This window comes from Stegostoma tigrinum, chromosome 24 (genome assembly GCF_030684315.1).
Source record: "Stegostoma tigrinum isolate sSteTig4 chromosome 24, sSteTig4.hap1, whole genome shotgun sequence".
In the NCBI taxonomy this organism is placed as follows: domain Eukaryota; kingdom Metazoa; phylum Chordata; class Chondrichthyes; order Orectolobiformes; family Stegostomatidae; genus Stegostoma; species Stegostoma tigrinum.
The window spans coordinates 27,414,860-27,430,416 of record NC_081377.1 but is presented as its reverse complement, the minus strand read 5'-3'; the positions used below and the strand labels follow the sequence as shown (position 1 = coordinate 27,430,416).

At 39.8% G+C, this 15,557-nt stretch overlaps 1 protein-coding gene across 3 annotated transcripts in view; it reads right to left on the bottom strand.

Moving 5' to 3' along the window:
- LOC125465021 (transcription factor HIVEP3) overlaps window positions 1-15,557 on the bottom strand; it is a 365,357-nt gene that overhangs the window by 153,130 nt on the left and 196,670 nt on the right. For 2 of the 3 annotated variants that reach the window (XM_048558059.2, XM_059654309.1), the window contains exon 4: window positions 7,780-7,876. The exons of the other annotated variant lie outside the window; for it this stretch is intronic. The gene's annotated coding sequence lies outside the window, so the exon portion shown is untranslated. The remainder of the gene's footprint in view (window positions 1-7,779; window positions 7,877-15,557) is intronic. 3 annotated transcript variants of the gene reach the window in all.

The following is a 15,557-nucleotide window of genomic DNA, read 5'->3' as shown; positions in this document are numbered from 1 at the left end:
TGGGAATGATTATACAGAGAGATTAGTGGATTTATGGGATTGATTGTACAATGGAACACTAAATATCTGGGAGTGATCAAACAGCCAATATAGCAGATATTTAGACGTGATTGTAGAGACGCAACAAGATATAGCTAGACATGATTGGGTAGAATTCCAGTTTGGGGTACAATTTTACAGATGGAATAGTGGATACCTGAGCGTGATAACACAAATAGATTAGCACATATCTGCAAGTACTCGAGTGTTTCTGTCACTAGCTACAGAGCATTGTTATAATTCTTTTATCAGAATAGAGTGCTTTTCCCTCATCATTCCAGAAACAACAGCTCTCCATCACAGTATCCATGGATTTTGCTTCCGCTATGCTCCTGTCCAATGCATTGCAAGCTTTGGTCACTATTTGGGTAAAGAACTCTCAAATGTCACATTTACAAGCAAACTAACGAAAGTCTATATTCCTTTTTTCCTACTGTCAAGGTTAACTTCGGCTGTATGGCTGGATATCCCTAGACACCCCCTCTCAGTTGTTCCCTTTCACAGAAAATAGCTTGCATTATATATTGTCCTTTTGAAGAAATAAAAATATTCAATGTAGTTTACAGAGAGAAAATGACAGTAACTGATAATAGACCATGTTAGGAGAGTTATATGCACATTAAAAAGATGGGTTTTGAGTAAGAGATAGTAGGAACTGCCGATGCTGGAGAATCTGAGATATCACGGTGAGAAGCTGGATGAACACAGCAGGCCAAGCAGCATCAGAGGAGCAGGAAAGGTTGACATTTCGGGTTTTGAGTAAGCTTGTACAGATGGATACAGAACAGCAGAAAAAGGGGGAGGTGCTGAATGAGAAAGGATAAAAAGCAAATGGAGATTCTGTTACCAGCAGTGGGAGGGAGGGAGAGGGGCGGATCAGGATGGTCCAAGTCACAGCTAACAAAGTATCTTTGAAATGCCGAGAAAACACAGTTTGGAGCTGGAGGAACACAGCAGGCCAGGCAGTATCAGAGGAGCAGGAAAGTTGACGTTTTGGGTTCGAACCCTCCTTCAGAAAAATTTTTGAAATCCTGTCTTGTTTTGTAACTTTGGAAACACAGTGGCCAATTTAAGCACAACAACCTCAAACAAACCGATGTGTGATAATGACCAGATCACTGGTTTCTATTGATGTCAGTTGAGGGAAAAGTATTGACCCAGGATAATTGTGCGCTGCTGGAGTTTCATTATTTCAATTTGTGTCGCTGTTGAAAGAAGCAAACAGTCGCGCAAGCTGTTGAGTGACTTGGATGATGATGCCCTTCCTGCCTCTTTGATTGTCAGCCATATTGCCAACTTCACCACTCAGCCTCCGTGTTTCAATGTCCCACAATCAGTGAACGGAACCTGAAGGATTACAACCCCTAATGAGGCTGCAGATACTGAAGTATCAACCAGTCAGGAGCATGTACTGAAATACTGACTTCTATCAGCAAGCCACAATTCCAGCGCAGGAGACGAGAGTTACTTCAAACTGACATCTTGATGACCCGATGTCCAATGATGGATAAGCTAAACATTAGGCAGGTGATACAAATAACTTGCGCACTTTTGTGTCTAGAAATTCATAAACACATCGCTGCCTTTTATTTTCATGTGTCTTACTACTTTCTGCTGTTTTTCAATTCATGTTACTTTGGCTCTTGACAAAGAAAAACCCTATTTAAAATGAGAAGCCCATGTGCAATGTGCTACCCACGCATACTGCTGGAATACTCAACTCTAGTGTAAATATTCAATGCTGGCCCTGGACAGAGGCCCAGAGCCAAACACCAACTTTTCTGTTCAGCTTAAGGCACAGCTTTTTTTTTGGAGTTTTCAAAAGATAAACAGAACTCGGCATGATGCAAAATAAGCTGCATTGCCTGTACTCTTCGTGAAATGTACAAGTCACTACAATCACCACAACTTTCTCCAGGTCAATTAGGGTTGGTCATAGTTGCTGGCCCTAGCAATGATGCCCAGTTCCCAGGAGGAAATAAACAAAGACTTGTCCTACTTTCATCTCCCGTCTTGCTCCTCATCTTAACAAGGACAACATCTCAAGCTGAAGTCCAGTTCACAGAATTTGAAATCAGTGTCCTTCTTTCAAACAGTTTCATTTTCAATGGACAATGCACAAAGACATTTTGAAAGAAAAAATAGGGTATGGAGCCTAATGACAGGAAACTATAAAAGATGACCAAATTCTTTGTAAAAAGTGAGGAATCCAGCAAGCAACTTAAAGGAGGCTAGCAAGGTAGAGAGGCAGAGATGGATGACATTTACACTTCAAGACAGTTCAGAGGAAGAAGGGCCTTGTATTTTATATCACCCAATAACCTCAGAGTATCCAATGAAGAACTTCTGAAATGAAGCCACCATTTATAATGTAAGAAACAAATCAGCATGGTCCCATGTGATTTCCTTCTCAATCCCATAGCTAATGTCTGTTAATGTGATTATTAGGGTTGGGAGAAAGAGGTGATGGATATTAAACACATATAAATAGGGAATACCTGTGACAATCGGGTGTGGGAAGAGAGCTGAGAGACTGATCAAGTCAATAGGGCTTTCTCCACAAATAAAACTTGTGTGTCTTGGTTTATTTCATATACCGACTCGGAATCTATTAGTGTGCTTCACCAGCAATGTAATAAAAACCTAAACTGCCCCTTTAGTAATGCTAATTGAATATAAATACTGACCACAACACCATGGAGCATTCACCTCATCTCCTTCAAAATAGTTCTGTAGAACAATTTACTGACATCGAGAAAATGATTGGAAATGGATGATGAATGACTACTGAAATTGAAGAAAAGTAATACATAATCTCTTGAATAAATGACTGAGGATTACAAAGGACTATTTGTAGGAAACCCTTGGGTACAGGATCATAAGCAAAGTAGCACCGTTCATTGCAGGTGTTTTTCAGCAATTGATAGACAGGCGAAGCTAACTAAAAAAAGGAGCATATGGAAAATTTCAGAATAGGTCACCTTTGATTGCCAAAGAATGTTAGCTTCAGTCAGAATAGGTGAAAATTTTCCCCAAACTTTGTCAGTTGACAAAGAGACTCAAATAAAAGGTCAATAACGTGAAACAGCTCACCAGAAGATATGACCAATGAGACGTTAAAAATTGTAAAAATTTTCTACCTCCGGAAGTCTTTTTACTCTTGAAAATGTAACATTTCCACTGAGTGGCAATGTAGTGGAACAAAAAAAATTGTCCATCCTGAGAACTCAGGCTGATAAATAGCGCTGTTTACATAATGCACATGTGAACTTGATATAAATATATTGACGAAGCTATAAATAATGTGTCAACTCAGAAGAATTGGAAATTAATTAGGGTTTCCAAAATTAACCTGAGGAACATAAAACTTAATTTAATATTTCTGCTTTGATTAGGTGTTGGAAGGTCTGCAATAGTAGAGGGCAGTAGAAGGCTCCGCTATGCATTCCTACCTCTGGGATGAGTTGGGAACAGGGTTGGCTGCATACTCCATTCGGAAGAAATTTTTGTGTCAACGTTGGATCAACCAGCTCATCTGAGCAAGAGGCTCCAAGGCCCGATGATGGGGCTGTGGGAATCAATGGCTATGTAGCCACTTTGATGAATAGGTCTGCGATGGAACTTCTCCTCCATCCCTACTTTGGAACCTTTCAGTTTCTACCTACAAGACTGAGGTGCTTCCTAACGTGCTTCCATGTTGGCACCTGAATGCCTTACAGTGATGTACAACATATGTTTGGGAAGGTTACAGCATTATGTACACTGAAAGAAGAGATGGGCTCAAGAAATCTATACATGCCTGACATCAGGATCCTGACACCTAAATGAAAACCTAGTCCAAGAAATTCAGTTCAGATCATAGCAGATTTTTTTAAAGCTAATTATCTTAAAATCTTTGCTTGGTTATCAAACTGTCTGCTGGTGGAAATAATTTCAATTTATCCATGATATCAAAACCCCTCAAACTTTTATACAGCAATGGTGTGACTTATCATTGTTCTGGGCAGAACAGGTCCAGTTTATTTAATATCTCTACATCTCCGGATTACTTCATCCTTGGGGAAAATCTACTCGGCATTCTCTCCCAGCAGCACATAATCTTGTTTAGCATTCTGTTCAGATCATCAATATGTCTAACTACAGTAGAAGCTCCATTCAACGTTAATGGCAAAGAATAAAGAGAAGACTGGGGGATGTGACCTGATAGAAGTCTCTAAAGATTACGAAAGGATTTAGAGCAGTAGCCATGGAAATGGAGGGGTGAATGAAGAAGAATAGGCTAGCGAGTTTTGAGAAGATTTGTAGCTCAGGTTGAGGTTCTGGATGTGAGTTTGCTCGCTGAGCTGGAAGGTTAGTACCTGTTTCCTTAGGCATTCGTGCAGGAAGTACAGCTGTTCGCGGGTGGCACTCTGTCGGATGGCATTGGTTTCCCTTCCAGCTCAGTGAGCAAACTCACATCCAGAAGAATAGGCTTGTACAGAGCTTAAACACACCCAGCATGGATAAAGTGTGTCAAATGGTATTGTAAGTTCTACGTAATGTATACTGCAACATTTTACAAACTCAGCCATGTGATACAAACTTTCTTCCACACAGATTAATCATGCCACTGTGAAAACCTCCTTTCTTTACCCAGTCATTTCGACTGCATTCTCTGCTGATTTTGCCATTTCCCCGTCTCCTCTGCAGTATTAAGTGTCAACACTTCTTTTCTACTTAGACAGAATTATTTTTAACTACTAAACAAAAGACTTCATAAACATTTTTCTTTAAAAAAACTAATTACTAAATTATCAATAGTGTTAAGTTCAAATTTGACAGGATGTGTGAGAATGGGTGCTCAAAATCATATAATACATTTGGTTTTGCATTGCAGATTACATAAAGCAGCAAAATCTCACACTCAAAGTTATTATCAATTATGTATTGTTCTATGTATTATATATCAACTTGTACTGGATTGTCTGGAATCCCATCCTTAAACCTTTCTTTCTGTCCCTTCTGCGATATTTCTTAAAACACATCATTGACCAAGCTTTCAGTCACCTGTCTAACTGTCTAACATTATGTGACTTGATGTCAAATTTCTTGCTAACAGTTGTGTGAAGTGCTTATATAAATGTTTTTATTGTGTATAACCTTGATTAGCATTCATTCTAACGCACAATTTTTTTCTTCCTCAGTTGAAACATTAAGCTGAGAAGGTACCATCCAATTCTTCATTGAGCATCAGGGAAGAGTCCTCTATCACCATTTGGTGAACAACTAACAATATACCAAGAAAACAAATATATTGGCCATACAATTTACATTAGCTGTGGGACACTGCTTGCAGAGCAATGGCCGCTGCCTAAATTATAAATCTAAACGCTTGATAGTGCGAACCTTTAACAATGTCAAAAGGGATGTGATCTTGAAGCCTTTTGTTTTATACTTGTCAGGAATGGGTCTTAAGAAAGTGGAAACGTCAATTTTAATAAGTTAATTGAATTGCTTTTTAATAATGTTACATTATTTAAGTAGTTTGCTTCTTCAATCTCTCTGCGAATACAATCTCTCTTGCCCACATATGGAACCCATAGCTCTACCAACCAAACATAGACCACATTTTTTTAGTCGTATCCCAAATCATGGACTCCAAAAAAGAATCTAAAATCTGTTCTATCATGGATGGTAAGCCACACATTCAATTCCCAGGTCAAGGTTGCCAAAAAAATCCTTTGATTGGCAAAGGTTCTCAGAGTTCCTGAATTTTCATTCATTCTCATACCTCTATAATGTTAATTCTGCCTAATATGTTCTATAGATAGTATCTGTTTCTATTCCCTCAGCATACCACAGTACAGGTACATCTCCATGGTCCAAATGATGATCTCAATCAACGCATATTTTATAAATTTCAATCCTGTGTCTAGACTGACATTGATCCAGCTCCTCTGTGAAGGAATGGGTTAACATTGCACCTGCCTTATTCATACAGAGCTCTAATTTTCAATAGTTTGTACTTGAAGTTTGGTCATTTTGAACCTGTGCCTTTCAGTTCACGCAGATGGACCAGGTTAAATTGATTTCACAGCAACATAATCTCTGACTCTCAACATGAGATAACATAGAAGATTGGTAATTCAATTTGATCCCTGGCCTTTGAATAGGATGGCATTTTCTTTTCATTCTTGTAGCATTGTAACCAAAATCATTAAGAGCCAAGACTGAACAAAATTTCTTCTGTCAGAGGGTCGAGAGTCTTTGGAACTCCTTGCCACAGACAGCTACAGGGGCAGAATCCTTGTGGATTTTTTAAGCCGAGATAGATAAATTATTGATCAGTCAGGGAATCATGGGTTATAAGCTAAGGGCAGGAAAATTGACAAAGGGAGTGTGGGTCAATGGTAAACCTATTAATGGTACAACAGACTCAAAGAGCTGAATGGCCTACTCCTGTTCTTATTTCCCATGATCTTTAGTAATAAGTGGTTTTGGGTGATGTTCAAAACTGATCTCAAATCTCTTGGATACCATTTCTTGTAGCTAAACCTGTTGAATTGACCTTAAACAAAACTGCCATGTTTGCCATAACAGATGAAGTTATCAGGCTCATTTTTGTCACAACTGATGAGTTCTCCACAGGCTAAGGATTAGAAAAATCGATGAGAAGGGACAGACTAGGTTATGGAAAACTCCAATATGGCCACTGCCAAATGCTTAGCATCACAGCAATAAATCCACTTGAGCTTGACTGTTGTTGAGCTACAACTGTGGTTCTACCACAGAGGGTGCTGTTGGACGAACTCTGTTTGTTGTTTCTGCTGTCAGTTGACTTTTATCACACGGGGAGATCAGGTTCACAAGAGACATAAATGCTGACATTTCTGCATGGCTGCCACAAGCAGAATTAGAAATTGTAGGGCAAGTTTTGGAATTGCCAAGGTGTTCAGCTTAGGAACATCCAAACAAGGAGCAGAGTTAGGCCATTGAGGCGCCTGAGCCTGCTCTGCCATTCGATAAGATCATGGCTGATCAGATACAAAGAAAGGTACAAAGAACAGAACAGCACAGGAACAGGCCCTTTGGCCCACAAGACTGTACAGATACATGATGCCCTTTTAAACTAAAAACCTTTTGCCTCTACTATCCCTCTATTCCCTGCCTATTCATAAATCTGTCAAGAAGCGTCTTAAATGTCTGATTGTAACATCACATCTGCATTCCCATCTGTCCCAGTAACCTTTCAGCCTTTTACTCAATCAGAATATTTTATCATCTTTTCAGGAAGAGAGTTTCAAATGCTCATGGCCCCCAAAGAGAACATTTTTCTCCTCATCTCTATTTTAAATGAATACCCATCATTTTCTTTGCTTAAAAAAGAGACTCTTACTTCTGGATTCTCCTTCCAGATGAAATATCTTCTCCACATCTACCCTATCAAGATCTCTAGGAGTTTTATACATTTCATTCAAGTCAGTTGTCCTCAGTGGATACAAGCCCAGCCTCTCCAACCTTTCCTTATAAGACAATCCTCTCCCATTCCAAGTATTAGTCTAGTAAACCTTTGCTGGACTACTTCCAACACATGTACATACTTTCTTAAATAAGGTGACCAATACCGTGCACAATACTCCAATTACAGTAACTGAACTGTAACTGAAGTATAAGCACCCTACTTTTGTATACAATTTCCTTCACAATAAACCGTAACATTCCATTCACTTTCCGAATTACTGGTTGCACACGGACACTAACCTTTTGTGGTTCATAGATAAGGACATTCAGGTCTCTTTGTAGGCCAAAGCTCTGTAATCGCTCACCATTTGGAAAATATGCTTCTTTTTTATTCTTCCTGCAAAAATGGACAATTTCATATTTTCCACATTATACTCCATTTGCCACATCTTTTGCCTACTCACTTAACCAATGTATATCTATTTGAAGTCTGTTTGTGCCCTTTCAACAACTTACATTCAACCAATTTTTGTGTCATCAGCAAAAATGGGGAACCATGCCCTCTGTCCATTCATTTAAGTTAGGTGAATAAATTATTTTAAAAATCTGAGGTCCCAGCACTGACTCCTGCATCACACCACTTGCTACATCTTGCCAAGCTGAACATTTACTCCTACAGGCTGCTTCCTGTAAGACAGACATCCTTCTATCCATGCCAACATGTTACACCTTACACCCATTAGCTTTTATTTTCTGAAACAATCTTTGGTGCACCTTATAAACACTTTCCTCAAATTTACATAAATCATTTCCCCTTTATTCTCAGTGTGCACCACTTCATTAACAGAGCCCCAAAAGGTTGAGCAAATATGATTACTTGTTCACAAAACTATTCGACCCGAGCTAAGTTCTCTATAATTTAGAAGGTTAAGGGGTAATTTGATTGAAGTCTTCAAGATATCAAGAGGACAAGATAGGGTCGATAAAGAGAAACTATTTCCATTGGTTGAGGGTTCTAGAATGAGGGAGCACAATTTGAGAATCAGGGCCAGATGGTTCAGGAGAGATGTTAGGAAGTACTTTGACACACAAAAGCTGGTTAATATTTAGAACACTCTTCCACAAATGGCAGTGGGTGCTGGATCAGTTAATTTTAAATCTGAGCTAGATAAGTTTTAGTTAACCAGAGGTTTAAAGGGATATGGGCCAAAGGCAGCTATGTGGACTTAGGCCTCAAATCAAGATCTCGTTGAATGGTGGAACAGGTTGAAAGGCTGAAAGGCCTACTCCTGTCCCAACGTTCAACCAACTTACTGAACAGTTGTTTTAAGATGCCAAGATGAAGTCTAATAGGGCAATGGCAGTTGTTAGCCCATAGCTACAACAATTTACTCAGCACCACTGCTCCGTTAATTGGGATCTTCCTGAATTCCTCCCACCCTCCATTTCCTGATTTACTACTTCTGGGATGTTACTTGTGTCCTCCATCATGAAGGATCAAAACATAGGAACATAGAAGGTAGGAGCAGCAGGAGGCCATTCGGCCCTTTGAGCCTGCTTTGCCATTCTTCATGATCATGGCTGATTGTACAACTCAATAGCCAAATCCTGCTTTCTCCCCATGACCTTTGATCCCATTCGCCCCAAGTGCTATATTTGGTCATGCCTTGAATACATTCAATGTTTTGGTATCAACTACTTCCTATAGCAATGAATTCTGTGGGCTCAGCACTCTTTGGGTGAAGAAATGTCTTCCAATCTCCATCCTAAATGGTCAACCACAAATCCTCATATGTGACCCCTTGTTCTGGACACACCCACCATTGGGAACATCCCCCTCATTCATCTGAACTCTAGCGAAAACAATCCCAACCTCATCAATCTCTCCTCATATGTCAGACTTGCCATCCCCAGAATCAGCCTGGTAAACCTTCGCAGCACTCCCTCGAGGGCAAGAGCACCCTTTCTCAGAAAAGGAGACCAAAATTGCACACAGTACTTCAGGTGTGGTCTCACCAACGCCCTGTACAACTGCAACAACACATCCCTGCTCCTGTACAAGAAACTTTTCGCAATGAAGGCCAACATACCTTTTGCCTTCATTACCATCTGCTGTACCTGCACGCTTACCTTCAGCAACTGGTGCACAAGGACACCCAAGTCCCATTGTACACTCCCTTCTCCCAGGTTACATAAATTCAGGTAGTAATCTGCCTTCTTGTTTTTGCTTCTGAAGTGAATGACCTCACATTTATCAAATTGTACTGCACCTGCCACTGATTTGCCCACTCACCCAACCTGTCGAGATCATGCTGAAGGGTCTCACCATCCTCGTCACAGGGCACCCTCCCACCCAACTTGGTATCTTCTGCAAGTAAGTTATATTTCATTCCCTTATCTAAATCATTACGATATATTGTGAATAGCTGGGAGATGTAGATACCCGTTCTATTCATCTGCCATTCCTTAATTTCCTAATCTCACAATCTGTAGGAGCAATATTCATTTTGTTAACTCTTCTTCTTTAAATAATTATAAAACCTTCTACTATCTGTTTTTGTATTTCTGGCCAGTTTTCTGCTTCCTCGTTAGTTTTTGGTCATTGCTATTTTCTATATTCTGAACAATCTTCTGATCTTTCACCTGAACTTACTCAATTAAATGCTTTTTCTTTTAGGTTGATACATCTTTAATATTTCCAGCAATCCATGGACGGTGTGTCCTTCTCTTGGAGCTTTTCTTACTTGTTCGAATGGATCTATTCTGTGTATTTGAAGTATACCCTTAAATGTGTACCAATGCGTTTCTATTGATCCATCTTTTAACCTAATCTGCTCATTCACTTTTGCGAGTTTTGTTTTCATACCCTCACAACTAAGTTTCCAGTCATTCTGAAATGTACCGTACCCTTCAGATTCAGGTTCTAATCCGTGCCGACCTAAAGGTAAGTCTTTTTAATAGCCATCAGATTGTACTAGCTCCTTTCTATACATGCTTTTAGTTCTTTTTTTTTTCAAATTTTACATGTATTCAGATATAGGTTCTTTACTTTTATCATTTGTAAGTTCTAGTCTTACCTACTAGTTGACTCTTAGATTCATACTCTATCCTTTCCTTTCTATTTATCATTTCCAAAAACTTAATACCTCTTCAGTTTTGGCTCTACTCTTCAATTTACTGCATTTTACCAAATTTGATCCCTTTCCCTCTTAACTAATTTAAAGTCCTCTCCACTTTCCTTGTTTTGCAGTCGGCAAGAACACTGGTCCCAGTACAGTTGCAGGGGGAGACTGTGTTGTCAGCACAGATCTCACATTCCCCAGTGCTAGTACCAGTGCCTGATGAAGCAGAACCTTCTTTGCATAGCTCTAGCTTGTAAACTCTGAGCCAAAGTTGCTTGAACTCCAAACACTTGTCACAGACTTGTTTGCTCCATACTAAACTGCCATTCAGGAACTCCCACATGATGCAATTGTGATATGATGCTCATCGTTATATTCATTCTGTTTTGTAATTACTGCTTAATCATTTTCTTCAATTTTATATTCAGTTGTAATTTGATATCATTTATTAACCTTAAACCAGTTGCTGTACTATGTTGAACATTACGATTGGAATAAAACTTACTCACTTATTAGATACTCACTAAACAATCAACTTCTTCTCCTGTAGCAAAATAAAATTCCTAAGTGTAAATGTAAACTACTTATGTTGCTGGACGTGGTTGTGCCTTGAAATACTCTGCATAAAGGGCAAATAAACAGCCAGAGTAAAGATTAAGTTATGAGGGTCTACACTTTAACAGGTGATATATGAACGTGATCTATTTGTACTTTAAAATGCATTCATGAAGGAAAGTGATTCACTCATTCCAATAACAAGGTACTGCATGCTGCTTCTTAAATTAAGAAATAGGCTATGTATTTATAAGACAGTAAGAACTGCTGATGCTGGAGTCTGAGATAACACAGTGTGAAGCTGAAGGAACACAGCAGGCCAGGCAGCATCAGAGGAGCAGAAATGCTGACGTTTTGGGTCGGGGCCCTTCTTCAGAAATTTCTAAAGAAGGGTCTCGATCTGAAACATCAGCTTTTCTGCTCCTCTGATGCTGCCTGGCCTCGTAACTGCTCTTCACTCAAAAATAACTCATAGAATAAAGACAGAAGAGTAAGCCCTTTGTACAGTAATGCCAAGGCTATTTTAAAAAAGTGTTTCATTAAAGAGCTGGTTGTTAGATCTTTTCTGATGCTATGCTGATCTTATAGATGCAATGCCTATCTTTAAATAGTTGGTGATTACTCATCCATTCATTGTTTCAATGTGATATCATTGTGCTTTTATATTTGATTCTCAATGGTGCATCACCATCCTTGGCTGGCATTGATGCAATGCGTAGGAGGGAAGAAGGATCTGACAACATCCTGATTTTCCAATTCCATTCTCGATTTTAAGTCTCTTCCTGACTTTCCGCCTCCCCACCTCTAATCCTCTTCCAGCCCTCCAAGATCTCTGAAATCACAATTCTGGCCTCTTCTACCTCCCAATTTTCATTTCTCCACAACAGATGGACATGTCTTTCTCTGCCAAGGCCTTATGTTCTGCTATTTTCTCCCTAAACTATGCTGTCTATAGGCCACTTTATCCTCTTTCAAATCACTCCTTAAGACCTGACTCCTTTGATACAGTTTTCTGCTTTATCAGCCTATGTGGGGCTTGATGTCAAATCTGCTTTGGCAATACTCCTGTGAAGTGGTACATTTTATGAAGTTAAACCTGCTACATAAAAGGATCTCACTGATGCATTCCTACTAATGTTTCTTTTTGAGACAAGTTATGTCCCTTGCACTTCTCTCCTTAAACTTGAATGTTCCAGCTTTCATTAATTCTGACAATGTAGTTTAGTAGAGCTTTTGTTCTCTGACTTGAGGAACAGCAATGATTAGATTTCCACCATTGCGTTGATATGCCTTGTTACTGCAATCTCTGCCTCCTGAAGACAGAACCAATTTTTGCTGGCAGTTTTCACAGACCCTAAACATCTGACAGTAGAGATTAGGTGGGATTCAAATCTAGCTGCCATTGATGAAGCAGCAAACCAACAACCCAGCCAACCAAACTCTTGCTTGTTCCTGACAGAATATCAGTACAAGGGATTTCATAATTTGCTGGTATATTCATTGCAGTGCCTTCTAAGATTACATACCTAGACATGAGCAAATACTCTGTAACAGTTGCTTTTGGTTGAGGTACTATTGTCAGTCTGAGAAAGACAAGCACCAATGGCAAATCATTGTTTATGCATTCAAAGCTTATAACTAGATATTGTTGTTGGTCCCATCATTCATCTACAAGCAAACTCTCCCTGTGCCACTGTCACCTGACAGTCTCCAGCAATCAAGAGGGAGAAACCATTCCAACAAAGTGAAATGTTTAATCAACAAAGCACAATCCCTAGGTCTGGGTCATTGTGTATTTGGTACTTTGATAGTCACCTATGTGACAGGGTGATCATTGCGTCTCAGCTCTGTCTCAGCTGGCAGCACTTTCTTCTCTGTGTCAGAAGGTTCCAGTTGAAGACTCATTCCAAGGCTTGAGCACAAAAGTCAATGCCAACAGTCTGGTGCTGTACTCACGGAGCACGACACTGTTGGAGATGTTGTCATGAGATGTTAAACCGACATCCAAACTGTCAGCTTGGCTGGTTGTAAAAGATCTTGTGGCATTAGTTTGAAGATGAGCAGGCTCATTCTGGTAACCTATCCCTCCGTCAGTGTCACAAAGACAGATTTCCCAGTCATTATCACATTGGCGTTTATGAAAGTGCAGTGTGCCCAAACTATTTGTCATGTTCCCTGCAATGCAGCAGTGACAATATCTTTTTACCAGCAGAACACGATGACTGCTGACAGCAGCACTCCTGTAACACAACAGCTTTTGAGTTTCAACCAGCGAGTAGCTGAGCTATACAAATTGTGTTTAATCTGTTTTGGTCTGGGGCCACAGGAGGCACAAGTGCAGGTAAGGAAAGTGAAGCATGACTAGGTTTCCTGTTGCCATTCAACTATGGACAGAATCAGGGTCAGCAATGGTACCCTTGGATTTATCATCAATAACCTTCCTCATGAGCAGACATTCAGGCTAGGCATTGCAGGTTGTGTGTATCCTACCAAAATATTGATGACTTCAGAATAGAGCTGGTGGAGAAAATCAGTGTTTGGAACAAAAAGGGCATATTAAGGTAGTTAGAAGTACCACACCAAATAAATAGTATCAACAGCTGTGGGCAACACATGGTTTCACTTTCAAAAATATTCTGTACACAACAATCATTGACATTTCAGATGTTTATTTTATGGAACAGCTACATCATAAGACAGATTCTCCTCACTTAGGGAGTCTATCTGTTATGGGGTTGGGATGGAATTTCCTTTCATTGAATAGAATGGTGCATTAAAAGATGAGCTACTGGAAGAAACACCCCTCTGAAGGAATCACAAAATAAACAAATATAATTGTGCATCTAAAGTATTATTCAGAGTTTTATCAAATGAAATGCAAAGGTCTGTAACTATACCAATGTGTTTACATGATCAGAACACATAAATCACACTGCTGGTAGGTGTCTGTGTTTGATATTGAGTGCACACTTGAAGATTTGAAGTTGAGAGCCCAGGTGCACTGCCTATGTGAATTTAAGTGTGTAAGCATTTATATGTTGTATTTATACGAACGTGTGTGAGTGGGCACATATTTTCTATGTATAGAAATTATACATATGTGAGCACTTTGTAACATGGGTGAGATTCCATTGACAGAAACTTATGGTGGGGGGTGGTGGTGCAGTGATGACAGCAAGTGGGGAAGGTATTGCAGACAGTAGTGAGAGTGATAGAACATAAGCCTTGGTGTTCTGTGGGAACAGTCACAGAGATGAAGTGAGTATGAGTTATCAGAAATTAGATAGTGGCATTTACACTGGTAGAGTTCTTACTGCATTGCTAGGCAATCCTCCAGATGGCTGAGACTGCACTGAACTAGGTTATATCCTTAGACCGGAGTGACACGGTCTGGTGTTCTGTCCTCCACTGCTGGTCCTGGTAAAACAGGCCCTCCCATATCTGCACTACCCTGTTCAGCAGGACCTCTAGGGCCTGCAAAGAGGATGCCAATATGCCCCTGTTTGCCTAGGACAACTGTCAGGAAATGAGCTATGCAGCTCCAGACTGAGAGGACTCTTCTGGGTGAACAATAGGCTCTTAAAGTTGGCACCGGCAAAAGGGACATCAGTCTCTCAGCATATATCTGTGATTGGTGATTTGTTCGGGGAGTGGCATGTGGCAAGATGGGGCTAGAAGTAGACGCAATGCACACCGCAGAGATGGAGTAGGTAGCTAATGAGGCGCACTTAGTAAAATACAGTGAGAAATCTTGCTGGGTCTTACCACGTGAATCTCTACAAAAATCTCAATGTACCTCACAGCCAAATAAACTACATGGTTCAGTGCACTGTTTGTTCATGTCAGCGTAAAAAAAATTAGAAAACAAAATGTATCTATATTTTCTTCCATATAAGTATATTATATGGGTTGCCTAATTGTATCTGTGCATATGTGTTAACTATTCATGGTGGTGAGATGAGTGAATGTGGGTATATTCATTGGGTTGACAAAGGATAGTGTCATAACTTTTTATTTTCTGCATTTTTAGTTGTGGTGTGAAATTGGAAAAGTAATGTTCTAAAACTAAAGATTTTGGAAAGGATTGCTGAACTTTCGTAGGTGCTGTTTGCATAACTGTTACAACAGTGGGGGAAGTCTGGAGATATACTAGAGCCAAGGGGTGTATAAAAGTAGGGATTTTGCTGGTAACAATTTGTTGATTTGTTTGGGGAATGGTGACCCACTGTTGATGACAAAGGTTTTCTGTCTGCCAGTAATTATACGATTGACTTGAGGTAGCTAAACAGCTATTGGGATTGAATATTTAGGTCAGACCTCCAGAAAGGAAGGTGCTGTCCTTTTCTCTACAATAGGAACACCTGAAGCCTGAAGATAGCCAGTTTATTTCCCTCAACAGTT